This window comes from Dipodomys merriami, unplaced genomic scaffold (genome assembly GCF_024711535.1).
Source record: "Dipodomys merriami isolate MVZ:Mamm:240054 unplaced genomic scaffold, mDipMer1.0.p SCAF_2, whole genome shotgun sequence".
NCBI classification, from domain to species: domain Eukaryota; kingdom Metazoa; phylum Chordata; class Mammalia; order Rodentia; family Heteromyidae; genus Dipodomys; species Dipodomys merriami.
Genome location: NW_027203381.1, coordinates 72,306,931 through 72,322,967, shown reverse-complemented (window position 1 = coordinate 72,322,967; position 16,037 = coordinate 72,306,931).

Here is a 16,037-nt window from a genome sequence, read left to right as displayed (position 1 = left end):
AAATGCCTGCCAGTGTGTCTCGGCTCAGGGGAGCCAGGAAAGCTGTGACTGCTCCTAGAGGAAAAAAAATGTTTCCTTGTAAAATCAATTCAGGCTGCTGCACTCAGGTGAGGTCAGCAAGAAATTACCTCCCTCCTGCCTGGTGGCTCCCAGCAGCTAGGTCCAGCTACAGGAAAGCAGGACACAGCTAGCCCTGAGCAACTCCGATTGTCCCTTGCACTGCCCAGCCTCCCTCCTTGACACCAAACAAAAACATTGCTAACAGCTCACAGCACCAGCAGTGACACACTAATCACCAATGCCGGGCGGGGGTAGGGGGTGTCCTCACAACTGGCCAAGCCCTAGCTGCCCACCACTGTCTGTGTTCTTCTCCTCAAAGGCATGTGGAGATGATCTAAGATGATTTATCCTCATGGAGTGGAATGTTACAACCCAGGGATATACCAACGTTAGTTGAACTAAGAAGCAGGGGCGCAAAGGGGGAAGGGAGAACAGGACCTGGAAGGGAGAGAGATTATGTACAAGCATGTGTTTGTGCATGCTTGAGAGGAGGCTAAGAAGCGATGTATATGCATTTTCCCAGGTGCCTGTCCCTCTCTCCTGGTTTGGTTTGTTTGTTGTCTCAGTCTTGGGATTTGACCTCAAGGTCTGCGCAGACTCTGAGCTTTTTTGGTCAGCACTAGTACTCTATCACTTGAGTCACAGCTCCACTTCCAGCTTTTGGTGCTTACTTGAAAATAAAAGTCTCATGGACTTTCCTGCCCAAGCTGTCTTCAAACCACGATCCACAGAACTCAGCCTCCTAAGTAGCTAAGATTACAGGGATGAGCCAGTGGCATTGGGATCTCTCCTAAGTTTTGAGCCTGGAAGTGAGAGAGACAGAGATTCCAGAACAGGCAGGAGATACCATTCCTTCTTCCTTGTCCCTCTGTCTCTACCAGCCTGCCAGCTGGCCTGGAAGGTGGTAGTGGCCCCCACCACCACCTTTGCTACGGCCTCCCCCATGGCTGCTGCTGTCACCAGTTGGCTTCCTCTGCTGAGCAACTTTGGAAGAAGCAGTTATACAAAAGTCAGCAGCATAGTCCCTTCCTTGTTCCAGCCCAGGTCCCTTTCCTGCTCCCATTTGGTCATTACCCTTCCCACCTCTCTGTTCCTTTACCAATTCTTTAAAAGATGGAGATCCCAGAAGCATCTCTGTCCCTGCTCCCTTTTCTCACCCTGCCCAAGGGTCCTGGATTAGGGAGGAAAAGAAGTAAACCATGCTCATCGTCATCAGCATGCCCTGTAAACACCTTCCACCATTCTGTCTCCATGCTGTCCCAGACCCCCAAAACAACAGTGAGCTGCAGCTGCAGTCTCCTGCACAACTCACGGTGAGGGAGACAGGCCTGGGGAGGGGGCGCAGCACGTGGAGGGATCCCATAGCCTGAACATCTCTTCTCTGGTTTATATACTGGCAACTATGGACAAGGCCTGAACACCTGTGGCTCTAATGTTTCCCTCCTTCTTTGGAAACCATTATGGCTTGCTTCCTCAAGGAAAAAACACCGACTAGACTTTTTTTTTTTTTCTTTTCTTTTCTTTTCTTTTTTTTTGCCAGCAGGGTCCCCACCTCTCTTTCTTACATTTCCCAGCCATGTTCCGTTTGTGTTGATGGATTCGTGGAGACAAAGGACAGAAAAAAGATAACTAGGGTGAGGCACTTAGTGTTGGAACATGCTGTTCCTCTCCTGGTCTAAGGACTATGACCTTGACCATTCATAAGCCCAAGCAGCTCCAAATTATGGGGAGCCTAGGCACAGGGGTTAGGGAGAACCAGCACTGGAAATTTAGCAGGGCAGGACCTTGAAGAAGCTGCTACATCTCTCCAATCAGGTTTTTTGTTTTTAATTTTCCATTTTAAAAGTGGTCAGATAAAAGGTCAGATAAAAAGGTCAGATAAGTTGATGTTAGGTGAAATGAACCCCAAGATAAGGATTCAAATGTTTTTTTTCTTTCTTGCGATTGTTTCTAACATATTTATAAGATGATTTCTTTGTTGCTTTGTATGCCCCTCCCCCACAGTATAACCCCTGCTTTCATTGTATTTGATGTCAGTATAATTTGTGGAGGGGAAGGGCAAAAACAAAGCGTTTAGATAGGGATACAGGTGGACCCATTGCAACAATGAGATGTACAAGTCGTTATGTTGAAAAATGAATTTACAACTTTGGCTGGGGGAGGGAGGAGGGATGGGAAGGGATGGGAAGAGGAAACAAAGGAGGAGGCAACAATGCTTGATAAGAAATGTACTCATAACCTTGCCCATGTAATTGTAACCCCTCTGTACGGTATTTTCACAATTAAAGAAAGAAAGAAAATATCTACCTTGCAAGGGACTGTCATGAGAATCAAATGGTATACAATAGGCAAGTTGCTGCCCATCATCTTGGCCTCAGAAAATGCTGGAACCTTCCTTTCTCTTATGGAATCCTAAGGCATCCTTATAGAGGATACTACCCTGGGAAGGAGAGCTGCAGTACAGTGTTCAGAGAAACAAAAGGACTTGGCCCTAAGAAGCTGAGAGGGTGTTTAGAGAGGATCAAGCCTAGAGGTGCAAATCTAGAGAGGAGAGGCTGAGGGGGCAACCTGTTGGAAAAGTAAGTTCTGTGAAAGAGGCAGAACACAAAACAGAGCAGGCCAAACTACACTGGTTAAGAGGACCAATGGCACAGAGCACTGGAGATAGAAAGAGCCCCTTGTCTGGAGATGCATTAGTCTGGGGTTTCTGGAACAGAATCCAGGAACTACAGGCAGATGGTAGCTGAATCAATCTCAATAATCAGAAGCAAAAAATGAACAGACTAAGGCCTCAATAGAAGGCCAGCTTTCTCCAGAGACTAAAAGGAGAGGCAAGGCAATGGTCTGTGTTCTGCCAGAAATCCCTCAGTAACCATCAACAGCCCTAAGAATGGCAGGGTGACCACAGCCAAAGGCTTGGGCCTGGAGACAGGCTCTGGGTAGAGGAAGCTATAATTATGGGTGACCACAGAGGCTTGCCTGGGCCACATGTGATTATGTTCTGAAGCCCTCTCCAGCAGAGGTAAACCTGAAACAGCCCAGTACATGTCTTAGATACAGCAGTGGGGTTGCCCATGAGAGCTCAGACCAGCACCTCAAAAGAAGCACCCCAGTGTCATGGGAAGATCATAGAATAGTCAAGAGGCTTGGGTTCTAGTCTCCAAGCTCTCAACAACTAGTTGGACCGCTGGCCTTCTCAGATCTCTGAAATGAGACCAGACTTCACCAGCAGAACCCATCATTCAAATGCAATCTTACAGAGACCATTGACATTGAGATGAGAAGGAAGAGATACACTGGTAGCTGGACAGGCTCTGTCTCTCTCAGTGGTTCTGAAGACAGATTGGAAGAACTCTGAAGCCCCTCAGAAACCACCAGGAAACCACAATACTCACTGTCTCTACCTCTCTGTCTCCAGGCATTTTATCCCCTAGGAAAAGTTAAGCAGACACCAGCTTGGATGGGCACCAGCTGGAAGGTCTAGTCTGTAAGTGGGAGAGACAGCTCCCACCTGCACTTAGAGCACCTGTTGGGGCTACTGGTCCCACAGTTCGGGCAACTGAAGATTAGTGCTAGCCTCAGCGGCTTCTGAAGGCAGAAGGGAAGTCAGCCAGGCCCTGAGCTCCAGGATGACAAATGTACTACATGGCCAGGCCAGATGGATGTCCCTGCCTTTGGCACCAAGGCTCCTTTAGGAAACATCGGGCTGCTTTTCATGCCCTGGATGGTTGTGGGCTCTCTCTCTTCCCAAGCTCAGCCAAATCATAAATCTAACCTGCCAGGGGCAGCTGGCCATCCTGACCCCAGCCCTGTGCCTCCCAAACCTTGGCCTTGCTTCATGCCAAGATGAGGATCCAGGCACAAACAGCAACAAGAGGGATCTTCTTAGTTTGGGAGTGTGTTCTCCTTTTATTTTCTCACCTTTTCTTTTCTGATTCAAGATTATGAGACTTTACCATGTCCGCCTTCCACCCCTCACCCCTACCTCCAGACCAGCCTCCTTAGCCACTGAAGTGTTTTCAGGTTGGCAGAAATTGTGAAGTTCTGTGAGAACTCGGAGCCCAAGGTTGCCCTTTGCCCGCTTTGGACTTTCTGGGAAGGAAGCTGGAGAAGCATTTGGCCTCCTCAGGCTCACACAAAATGTTTTTGCTCAAGTGAAGGCCCCTCAACCAGAGACTCAGAAGTAGGGGCGCAGGGAGGGCCAGAGGGAGCACAGAAGCATCACAAGGGGGAAATATTCTTTCTTTCTTAGCCCACTTTTGGGTTACTTATCCTATATTCCAACCCCCTCTGCTTTATCCACCTCCCTAGGAAAAGAAGGTTTCAGAAGGGATCTCTCTTCCGTGGAGCCTCAGCCTTCCCCATTCCCTTGTGAATTCCACACCATGACTTTGGCACTTCGCAGTCTCTGATTTGTTTATTTGTGCCCTTCACAAACGTTGCCATCTCCATTTTTCAGCTGTGGGGCTGGCCAACCTTGTCAGGTAACTAGCCTAAGCTTAGAGGAGGCCACCACGCTCTAGGGATATCTCACTTCCTCACTGCATTCTTCTCACATCTCTTCAGCTTCTCTCCATCTGTCTTCTCTCTCCATCCCTCCCTCTCCTGCCCTGAGATGTCATAAATCCTTCCTCAACCACTTCTGTGTCTCCTCCTCCCCCACAAAAAAGATCCACTCCAGACCCACTGAGGTAAAAGCAGGTAGGGCCTGTGGATCACATCATGTTACCCCCCCCCATCCTCCATATACAGGTGAAGAGCCTGAAGCCATGGTTCCCAGGCCTCTCCCCCACCTCCTCAAAGGAACCTAGGTGGCTATAGAAGGCCCAGAGGGGTAATACATTTCTTAAGCAATTCTGATGTTATTACTTGAAACATTTCTAGGGCAGGACCCAGACGAATGCTGGCTCCTCCTCCACCCCTCCCTCCTCTGCAGAGAAGATGCTGCATCTCTGCATAATGCTTATGTCCCATTTCATTGGGATGGGAAAGGTCAAGGCCTTATGTCCTTGTAGCCCAGGCTAACAGCAGCTGCCTTTGAGACTTGGAGAAGTCATTGGCTCCCTGCCCCTCCCCCACACCATGCCAACTGAGTTTTCCTCTTTTTTGGGTCCCTGCCATTATCTCCCTAGAACAGGGGTCTCCAGCCTCTATGGATGGCAACTTTTTCTTCCTCACAACCCCACTGATGCAACCTCAGGTCAATCAATAAATATTATCTAACCGCTTCTATGATGGCCATACCAGCCCTCACCAGCAAATTCATGGTCCATCAAGAAGACACTAAGACCCTTCGTAGGAGCCTCCCTAGGAGCCCTTTTTGCCATCATTGAGCACCCCCACATTAACTTCATCTTCCCCACTCTGGGGAACACCCCACAAAGCCACAATTCAGGGTGGCTTTGCAAACCTGTTTTGGAGCATGATGAGCAAAAGAAGCCTCATAACCTCTGGCCAGCTGTTCAGAGACTAGCAGAGGTGCCTGCCAGGTTGGGGAGATAGCAAGAAGTTTGGAAAGGTGTCAGACTTTAGAATAAGAAAGCCCAGCTGAATCTCGGTCTATCATTTATTAGCTCCTTGACCTTAGGCCAGGCACTGAGGCTCCATTTCTCAACATTAAATAGGCAAGATGAAAGTTCAAGGTTTATCTGTGTCTCTAGGTGTAAGAGCATTGGAAAGACTTTGCAGGTAGAAATGAATGTAAGGCAGGACTACCTTATCCCCTTTTCGGCAATGCTAATTCCCTCTATGCCCGTGGCAATTAGCCTTCCCTGCCAGTTGTTTTGTAGAACAGTCTTCAGCCTCCCTTCCCCTGAGTGTGACTGTTCCTGACTCCTGGCCTGCTTCAATCCCCAGGTAGGAGCTTGTGGCTCTTTGTTTCCCCTTCCCATGGGTTCTATTAGGTGAAAACAGTACTATAAGTCTCATCTGCTCAACTCATTACAAGAAGTGGGGAGATGTACTTCTGAGGCCTTCATTATCACTTAATTGTGTTCCCACTAAACTCATTAATTAGCCATTTTAGAGCTGTCAGCACAATTAAAGAGACTCACAGACTTACAGACTTTGAGAGCACAAAGGGAACTCTATAACCTGTCCAACCCCGCATGTTAAAAATCAGAAAAGTGAGGGCAAGTGACTCAGCCAAGGTCACATAACACTTGGTGACAGTCAGTGCTGGAAACCCACACCCTGGCACCAGCCTGGAGGCCCCTTCCCATTATACCCCTTTCCCAGAGAAAGGCAATGCCACCCTCGCCTTCCATCATCCATCATTCCCCAAACGAGCGACTCTCCATTGAGGCATGACCTCCACAGCAAGAAAATGTAAATATGGAATTTTAAGTAGATTTCTAAAAAGAAACATATGTAACTGAGCCAGACAGTAATCAGCTCTAACATGCTAATGTCCCCCCACCTTGTGGGGTGAGAAGAGCAAGAACCCCTTCTTGAGAACAAGCAGCCAGCCAGACAAGACCCATGGAACAAATGCCTGGGTCTATGGCATCAGGTAGTATGCAGGCTCTTGGCATCATATCCCTACCACCATCGTCTTGAAGCAGAATCCCAAAGGGAGGCCTGGAAAACTGCGTACCAAGGTGGAAAAGAGGTTCTACGAGACAGAAAGACAGACAGACAGACAGACAGACAGACAGACAGACAGACAGACAGACAGACAGACAGACAGGTGGAGAAGAGAAAGTACAGGAGAGAAAGCTGGGCTAAAAATGGAAGCAAGGAAAAGCCAGGTGCCCACACAGATGCTCAGGTTCAGGGACTAGAGCCAAGGTTCTCAGTCCCCTGGCCATGGGCCCACTCATTCATGAGGCAGGACAAAAGTTTCATCCAGAAGCCAAAGAGATGGCCCTAGAGGTTCAGGGAGGATTAGACCATACAAAACAAAACAATAGCAAACACTCTACAGCACTCCTTTACACGCCAGGCACTGTGCAAGCACTTTCATCCCAAATGCTCTACATATACTAAGAAATCTAACCCTTTCTGAATGCTGCCAGGTTGAGCCACTATTTTGTTCCATGTGACAGATATGGAGACAGAGCCAACACCTGTGCAGGAGCACAAGCCCAAGACTCAAACCTACCCTGCCCCCTTGCCCCCTACTGCCCACCACCCACAAGATCACCTCACCTGGGCTGCCATGGTGTTTCTCAACTAGGAAGCTAGTGGACCTTTTGTGTTTATCGTTTTTGGTAGTACTGAGGTTTGAAGTCAAGGATACATAGGCCTTTTTGCATTTGTTATTTTTTTAAATAAGGTCTTGCATTTATACTCCAGCCAGCCTGAACTGTGATCTTATTAATGCTTCTCACCGCAGCTGAATGACAGATATGTGCCACTTGAGCCCAGATTTTTACTAAAATGTGGCCTCATGAAATTTCTGCCCAAGATGAATTCAAAAAGAGATCCTCCCAATCTCTGCCTCTCAAGTAGCTAGGATTATAGGTGTGAGCTACCACACCTAGTTCCAATGGCACTTTGTTGGGGATGGCCTTCCCAGAGAGCCGCAGGGATTTAGCATTCCTGGCCACCAAATAACTTTGGGTAAGGTGTTCCAGTCACCTTGATACTGTCACACTAACAAATAGAGATGCTCAAAAGATTAATGAAGTTTATTCGAGAAAAAAGCACTGCAATGGGAAAATGCATGGCATAGGAAATTTTGTGCATATTCGAAGAGTTTAAGGCAAGGGGAAGTTTTCAGAAGTAAAATGGGGGAGGGTTACATGAGATATTTTGAAATAATAATCCCTGACCACAAAGATTAAATTCAAGGGTATTTGGGATCAATAACAAGGGTGGCACCAGTCCAAGGATGAACAGTGACTGGGAAGACATTCTTGCAGGAGTCTTTGTTATATAACGCTGCGGTGGCCTTTGTGCTAGGTTATAGTTCTGGCAGTTTCGGAATGGTCCTTGTTTTCAAGCATATGTGCATGAGATCTCGTAGTAGCCTTCTGGCTTTATTATTTTATTTATTTATTTAATTTTTTTGGTTAGGCCTTGACTCTATTTTGATGCTGACAACTTTTACAATACCGGAAAGCTCTATACTTGAAGGCATCTGTGTACGTGGTGGTAGTAGAGAATCATCTGAGGTGGGAAGCAGAATGGAGTACACATTGGCACTGAATCAGAAGGAGGCTGGGCATCTCTCAGCAAGGACTGTATCACTATGAGCCAGCTGAGCCGTGGAAGGTGCACCTTCTGAGAACAACAGGGTAGTTTCTATATCCAAGAGCCCCTCAAACCTCAGGAGATTGAGCTGCAGCAGGAAGGGGGATCAAGGTGATGCTGAGAAAAAGGGAAAAGCACAATAAAGGCCATAAACTCAGACATCCAAAGCTTGAAAGGGCATTCTTGGGTGAGTCTGAACATAAGGTTCATCTCATTTCAACTGACCTTAAATAACACAAGCTCCTCCACATTCTCACTAAGGAGGGAAGCAAAGAATGGCCACAGCTCAGAATTTCCTTTTGTAAGCTGAACAACGAAGGCTCAGGCTTGTTACCTAGCTACTCAGGAGGATGAGATCTGAGGATCAAAGTTCAAAACTAGGCAGAAAAGACCATGAGATTCTTGTCTGGTTTTTTTTTTTTTTTTTTGGTCCGATCATGGGGCCTGAACTCTGGGCCTGGGCACTGTCCCTCAGCTCCTCAGCTCAAGGCTAGCACTCTACCATTTGAGCCACAGTGCCACTTCCGGCTTTTTTTCTTCCGGCTTATGTGGTGCTGAGGAATCGAACCCAGGGTCTCATGCATGCAAAGCAAGCGCTCTACCACTGAGCCACCTTCCCAGCCCAAGACCATGAGATTCTTATCTCCAACGAAACACACAAACACACACACACACACACACACACACACACACACACACACACACATTCACACACAAAATCTCCTTTTGCAGAGACTGAGCAGCAACTGGAATGTCGTAGGGAAAAGGAGAAAGAAGTCTGAGAACCAAGCCGTAGGTAGGTTTTGAAGAAGAAAGTCTCCATTCCCAGCCCCCATCATTGTTTTTAACCTTGGCTAGCAGCAACGGAAAATTCACAAAGAGCCAGGGCAGCCCTACTTAGGCTGGGAAAAAATAAACCTGTCCCCTGCATTGGGAAACCCCTGCATCCATCATCTGATGTGCCATCAGGCATATTTTTCCTTTGTCCTTTTTACCTGTATAATCAGCTACACCAACCCCACTTAATGCAGCCCACTTCTGTCCCCTTCAAAATTCCCAGCATCCAAAAACACAGTATGTATTATTATGCACTGAAGAATGCATTCAGACAATATAAGCTAAGTTTACACCATTCATTCCCTTAAAAGCCCTGGTCTGACAACACATGCCTGCACTTAGTTTCAAAGTGAGTAACCAGCCAAGGTGCTTAGTGGCAGGAAGAGTGAGCCCAGATAATCCGTGAAGCACAAAGGAAGTGGGGGTGGCATTCCTCAGGCATTTGTTGGGTAATAAAGTTTTCCAATAATTTTAAAGCACTACACAATAGGAATGCTCAGTGCAATGTATCCAAGAAAAGCAATATAAAACAATTCTTACCCTTCAGGAGAGGAATATACACATAACAGCACTGTTGAAATTATGTCAAAATAAGTGTTGTATACAATAATTTCTACACGTTTTGAAGTTGAGAGATCATCTTGAAAAACCAAAGGCATAGAAATTAGGTGGGATCATGGATCATGCATCTCTTTCAACAGAGAGGCCTGAGTGGGACAGATGGAGAAATCCAAGTTCAGGGAAGCACAAAATGGGTTAAGCTGGTAGAGCAATGGGGAGATCAAGGCAACAGGAAATGAGAGCATTGCTATTGGAGTTCTGGGCTGTGACCCAGTGGACAGACTACACAGACTGGAGGAATGCAAGCAGAGCTCAGTTTTAGCTATTCAATGCATCTAATGTATCTAGTGCCCTGTATTCTCAAGAACCTTCCCCCTCCTATTTTTTTGGGGGGGATGGGGAGTGGTCAATCATGGGCTTGAACTCAGGGCCTGGGCTCTGCTCATGAGCTTGCTTGCTTGCTTGCTTGCTTTCTTGCTTGCTTGCTTGCTTTCTTGCTTGCTTTCTTGCTTGCTTGTTTTCTTTCTTTCTTTCTTTCTTTCTTTCTTTCTTTCTTTCTTTCTTTCTTTCTTTTTCTTTTTCTTTTTGCTCAAAGCCAGGTCTCTATCACTTTAAGCCACAGTTCCACTTCCAGTTTTCAGGTGGTTAACTGGAGATAAGTGTCTTGTGACTTTCCTGCCTAGACTGGCTTTGAACTATGATCCTTAAATCTCAGCTTCCTGAGTTGTTAGGACTACTGGTATTAGCCATCAGTGCCTGACCTTTTTTTTTTTGTCTCTGTCTTAATATTTGGGTTGAATTCGAGGCTAATGCTCTACCACTTGAGTCATACGTTCACTTCTGGATTTTTGCTGCTTAGTTAGAGATAAGAGTTTCATAGACTTTCCTGCTCAGGTTAGTTTCAAACTATGATCCTCAAAATCTCAGTTTCCTGAATAGCTAGGATGACATGCATGAGCCATGGGTGCCAGCCTTCTGTCACAGGAGCCAGGAGAATGTGTTCCCTAGGAAGCAAAATCTTCCCAAGTTTCTTGTCCCAGACATCACTGTGTGCATAACCATCCTATGGACACATCTAAAGCAAGAACCCCACAAGTTTCACAGTTCATTTTTAGCTGCAAAGCTTGCAATAGCATACAGACAGAGGCAAACTCCTGCTTCTACCTGATTGGAAGAACATGCACCAATTAGCCAAGTGAGAAGCTCAAGCTGTGAATCCTGAAGAGCATTAGCCTGAGGATGGGGAGGGCGCAGTGGGAGGCAGAGGCAGCTCCAGTCAGAGGGACCCCCTGAGACCAGCCCTGACCTACAGCTGCTGATTAGCACAAGTTATTTATGTCTCTTAGTCTTAGTGGACATCGAAGCACTCATTTTAAAAGTACTAAAAAACTCCATTTTGAGTTCAGGTTTATTTATTCCAAAAAAAAGTGCATTGGGTAGCATTTCAAAATTAAATTTGTTAAGAATTTGTTACAAAATTCAACTTCATGTAAATCCAATAGCTTTTGGCCTTCTTATCCATAAAATGGCAATGACCTTAGTCCTACCTACGTTCTGAGGATGAGAGAAATGAGGATTAGGTGGCTCTAAAGCATTATTTTAAAAATAATTTTATCATTATTAAGGTGTTGTACAGAGGGGCTACCATTTTGTAAGTTAGCTAATAAATAAATATATATATATATATATATATATATATATATATATATATATATATATTGGACAATGTCACCCCTTTTACCTTCTCCCATCCTTGCTCACAAGTTACACAGGTCATTTCCCACATAGTGTATACTGAAAGAACAAAAACAAAACAGCTAGGGCTGTAGCTCAGTGGTTGAACACTTGCCTGTCATAGGAGGATCTGGGTTTCATCCTTAGCATTCCCACCACCAAAATTCAGCACTAATAAGCCCTTAACATCCTACCTAATAAACCTGAAAAATAAAAAGCAACAAGCAGCCAAAATTGTGAACATGTGGATGGCTGAGTTCAAGTCAATATCCAGTGAGGTTTTTTTGAACATCCAGTGAGTACCAGATGCTATGAAAAGTATGAGGGAATAAAAAAAAAATGAGGAGAAATCCCTCTTCACCTGGGAAATACGAAGAAACAGGTCCCACTTCAAGATCAAAACACAACACCAAACTTCAGAGGAACAAAGCAAATGCATTAGGGCTTTACAGAACACCCATACACCATTGTTTCCCCATTGTATGCTTTCGGGGACAAGTAACCAAAAATAAAACACAATTTCATTCAAAGTGGCTGAAACCAAACCATATAGAATAAATCCTATGAGACAAGCTTCAAGAAATTCTTCAGTTTAAGCCAAGTGTGGTGGCTCACACCTATAATTCTAGCTACTTGAAAGGCTGAGATGAGGAGGCTCATGGTTCATACCTGCCATTCCAGCTATAAGAGAAGCATAAACAGGAGAATTAATTATAGGCCACACTGGCCCCCACGGGATCAAGCAAAAGAGTAGGTGCACACCACCCCCACCAGGAGGAGAGGGAAGAGCAAGATCTTACTCAAAAAATATTGTATGTGTGCACATACATAATATATATATTATATATGGTATATGCTACATATAGTGTATATAGTATCTATATAGTATATGCATTATATATAATACATATGGAGTCTGCAGTTTAGAGTGTCTCCATTGCTCCTTGGGTAGCAGCTAAAATTCCACATCTTTACATTCTCTCATTCTCATGGGCTTCTTCCCAAGAAAGCTCTTGATAATTTGGCTGCCAAAAGCATACAGGGCAACATTTTTTGTTTCTGTCTATCTACCTAGAGAGAGACTTCCAGTGACTCTGTTGCCAGAGAGGAAAAGCTTTCCCAGAAATTAGTCAAAAACCTGTCCTCAAGCTGCGCATAGTTGTACACACATGTAATCTCAACGTGGAAAGCCAGGGTAAGGAAGATAATCGTTTAAGGATAGCCTAGGCAACATTAGTGAGACTGTCTCAAAAACAAAAAACAAAAACAAAAACAAGAAAAGGGGATGTACCTCGAGTGGTACTTGCCTACCAAGTACAAAGCCCTACATTCAATCCTTCATTACTATGATCAATCAATCAACCAACTCTCTCTTTGAATCTCATGAGTCAAAATTATATCATGAGTCCATTTGTAACCCAATACCTGGATAATCAAAATAGTTGGTGTACCCTTAAAACTGTTGGGCTCACCTCATTAGGCTATCATAATTGGTGGGAAGTTCATCACAAGATTTGCTCTATCTAGTTTTTTTTTTAATTGTAAAGATGCTGTACAGAGGGGTTACAGTTACATGAGTAAGGTAATGAGTACATTTCTTGTTGAACATTGTTACCCCTCCTTTGTCTATCTAGTTTTAACAGCTTAAATTTTCTATGCTCAATAAATGTGCATTAAAAGTGAAGACAGAGCTGGGAAGGTGGCTCAGTGGTAGAGTGCTTGAGGCCCTGGGCTCAATTCCTCAGCACCACATAAACAGAAAAGGCTGGAAGTGGCGCTGTGTCTCACATAGTAGAGCACTGGCCTTGAGTTGGAGCTGAGGGATGGTGCCCAGGCCCAGAGTTCAAGCCCTACGACCAATACACACACACACACATACACACACACACACACACACACACACGTGAAGACAACCTTGCTTTACACAGATTCATTGTATCTAGCAAGAAGAGACATCCAGCAGCAAGAGACACAACTAGAAAAACTAAAAATCAGGCACACACACACACACACACACACACACACACACAACCACAGAACCTCAGGGAGGGCATTTGGTATAAGAACATTTCCCCATGCACTCCACTGAATATAGCCTAGTACATTAATTATGGTTTCTAATACACCCCTAGGACATCAAAGAAAGGTTATGTTTACACATGCATTACTCTGTTTAAGAAGGCAGGACATAGACAGTACGTTTTATAAAGAACCACAAGCACAGTTGCTAAAAATGTTTAAAGAGGTGAATCTAGAGGTAGACAACTTTGAAATCTGGAATAACCCATCCCAGTCCCTCCAGAGAGCTGAGATTGAGAGTGCAGACTGCAAATATGATACACCCAGGACACTGATGTGTCACGGCTGGCCTCCCCACAGGCTCTTCCTGTGATGGAAATTGATTGCACCTCATGTCTGGGCTGGGCAGCTGATTACCAATGCCGTACGTGCAGTAGGTATTTGTATTACAGTGCTGCTCTTTCGGAACAAACATTCCCAGTTCCACCTAGGCTATCAGATCAAAATGTCATGGGTGGAACCAGTGTTTTATTATATTTTCATTTATTGTTTGTGTGTGTGTATCAGTACTGGGGCTTGAACTCAAGAGTTCTCAAACTCTCACTTGGATTTTTGGCTCAAGGTTGGTGTTCCACCAACCGAGCCACACTTCCAGTGCTGGCTTTTTGGTGGCTAATTGGAGATAAGTGTCTGCCTGGGCTAGAGTTAAACCATGATTCCCAGATTCCCAGCCTCCTAAGTAGCTAGGATTACAGGCATGAGCCACCAGTGCTCGTGACGTTCTACTAAACCTCTACTCCCTTTTTGAGAATCCAGAATACTAGGTAGGAAAAGCTCAGTATGGGAAAGGCAACACATCTCTTTTATACCTTCATTGCATTCAAGAAAGGCAGGGTGAATATTCAGGGGGGAAAGTGGTGGAAGCTGTAGGTACCCATTTAGGGGACAAACACGGTTCTTTCCCTCACCTCCCTAGTTCCTGATACCACCCATCAACCAAGTACTTAGCCTGCTCAAGAATATGGCCTATCTTCTATTCAGACCTCACTGCTCCCTTACAGGCCTCGTTCACCTGTCCAGCATCCTCCTCCACCCTCACAGCATCAGGGTCCTGCCTGGTGAAGCTAGAGTTGAGAGATACCATCCAACCTCAGCCAGGAAAGACACTGATATCTATTAAATTACCTCATGACAAGGTCTACTTCACAATGGACTCCCCGGCAGTATCCTGACTCACTCTTCAAAGAGTTGTTCATTTAACAATTTATTTACTTTTGTTTTATTGAGACAAGAGTTGCACTATAAAGCCCCGACTGGCCTCAAACTATCTTTCTGGCCCAAGTGCTAAGATTTAAGTTGTGTACTACCACAGGCCCAATGTGCTGCACATTTTATATTGATCCCAAACACTCTCTCTGTCTCTGTCTCTGTCTCTGTCTCTGTCACTCTGTCTCTCTCTCTGTCTCTGTCTGTCTGTCTGTCTGTCTGTCTGTCTGTCTGTCTGTCTGTCTGTCTGTCTGTCTGTCTGTCTCTCTCTCTCTCTCTCTCTCTCTCTCTCTCTCTCTCTCTCTCTCTCTCTCTCTCTCTCTCTCTCTCTGCAAGGCTGGGGCCAAAGGGGTGGTAACAGAGAATGAATCAGGATACAAGACTCCTTCCTTGATTACCAGAATATGAGTTTCAGGGCCAAAAAGGTGGTTGGCCTAATGGGGAAACTTGTATTCTTCACTGCCTTCTGGGCAAGGAAGGACAGGAACACCTTTCCTGAAACACTCCTACCAGGAAGCCTGGCTGCCTAGTCTTGCCCCTTATTACAGAGCACTCTAGTGCTGCTGGCAAGGACTCAGCTTCTACCCTATTCTACTCTACCCTACTCTAGTTCTACCCATTCTCACCCCCTGTGTGGTTGGAGGTTCTGGGCCATTATCCACAAGATTCTCTAGTGCTGGTTCCACTGAGCCTCCTCTGTGTGACCTTGGAGCTAACTTGTGACCTCTGAGCTTCAGCATCCTCTTCTCTGATGGACATAGCTTGTCTTGGCTCATCGCTCCAATTCTCATGAGGCTCCAACATAACAAATTCAACTGTGCTATTTCAGCTAGAACGCACTGACCACTCATAAAGATCACTGTCCACTGGGCTCTGAGTGTTTCCAGCTGGGACAACATCTCATCCATCTTAGGTGTCTCTAGTGTCTGGTGTGGGTAAATATGTCCCAAAGGATGGATGGGGGGGGGGTAGCATGTGGGCTGAGTGAGGAAGTCAAGGGGAATTGGCTGGATGGTGGAAGGATGAAAGTCAAAGTGAAAAGAAGCAAGCCCGCTCTTTCCATCCTTCAGGCTCCAGGACTAATGAGCACCCCCAAATGGAGCCCCCACTAATTCGTTATCTTTTAGAAGCCATCCTAAGCCAGGTGCCCATGGCTCACACTTATAATCCTAACTATTTAGGAGGCTGAGATCTGAGGCTCGCTGTTCAAAACCAGTCTAAACAGGAAAGTCCATGAGACTTATCCTCAATTAACTACCCAAACCCTGTGGCTCAAGTTGGTAAGGGTACTAGCATTGAGGGGAAAAAACTAAAGGACTGTGCCTAGGCCCTGAGTTCAAGCCTCAACACCAGCACAAAATACA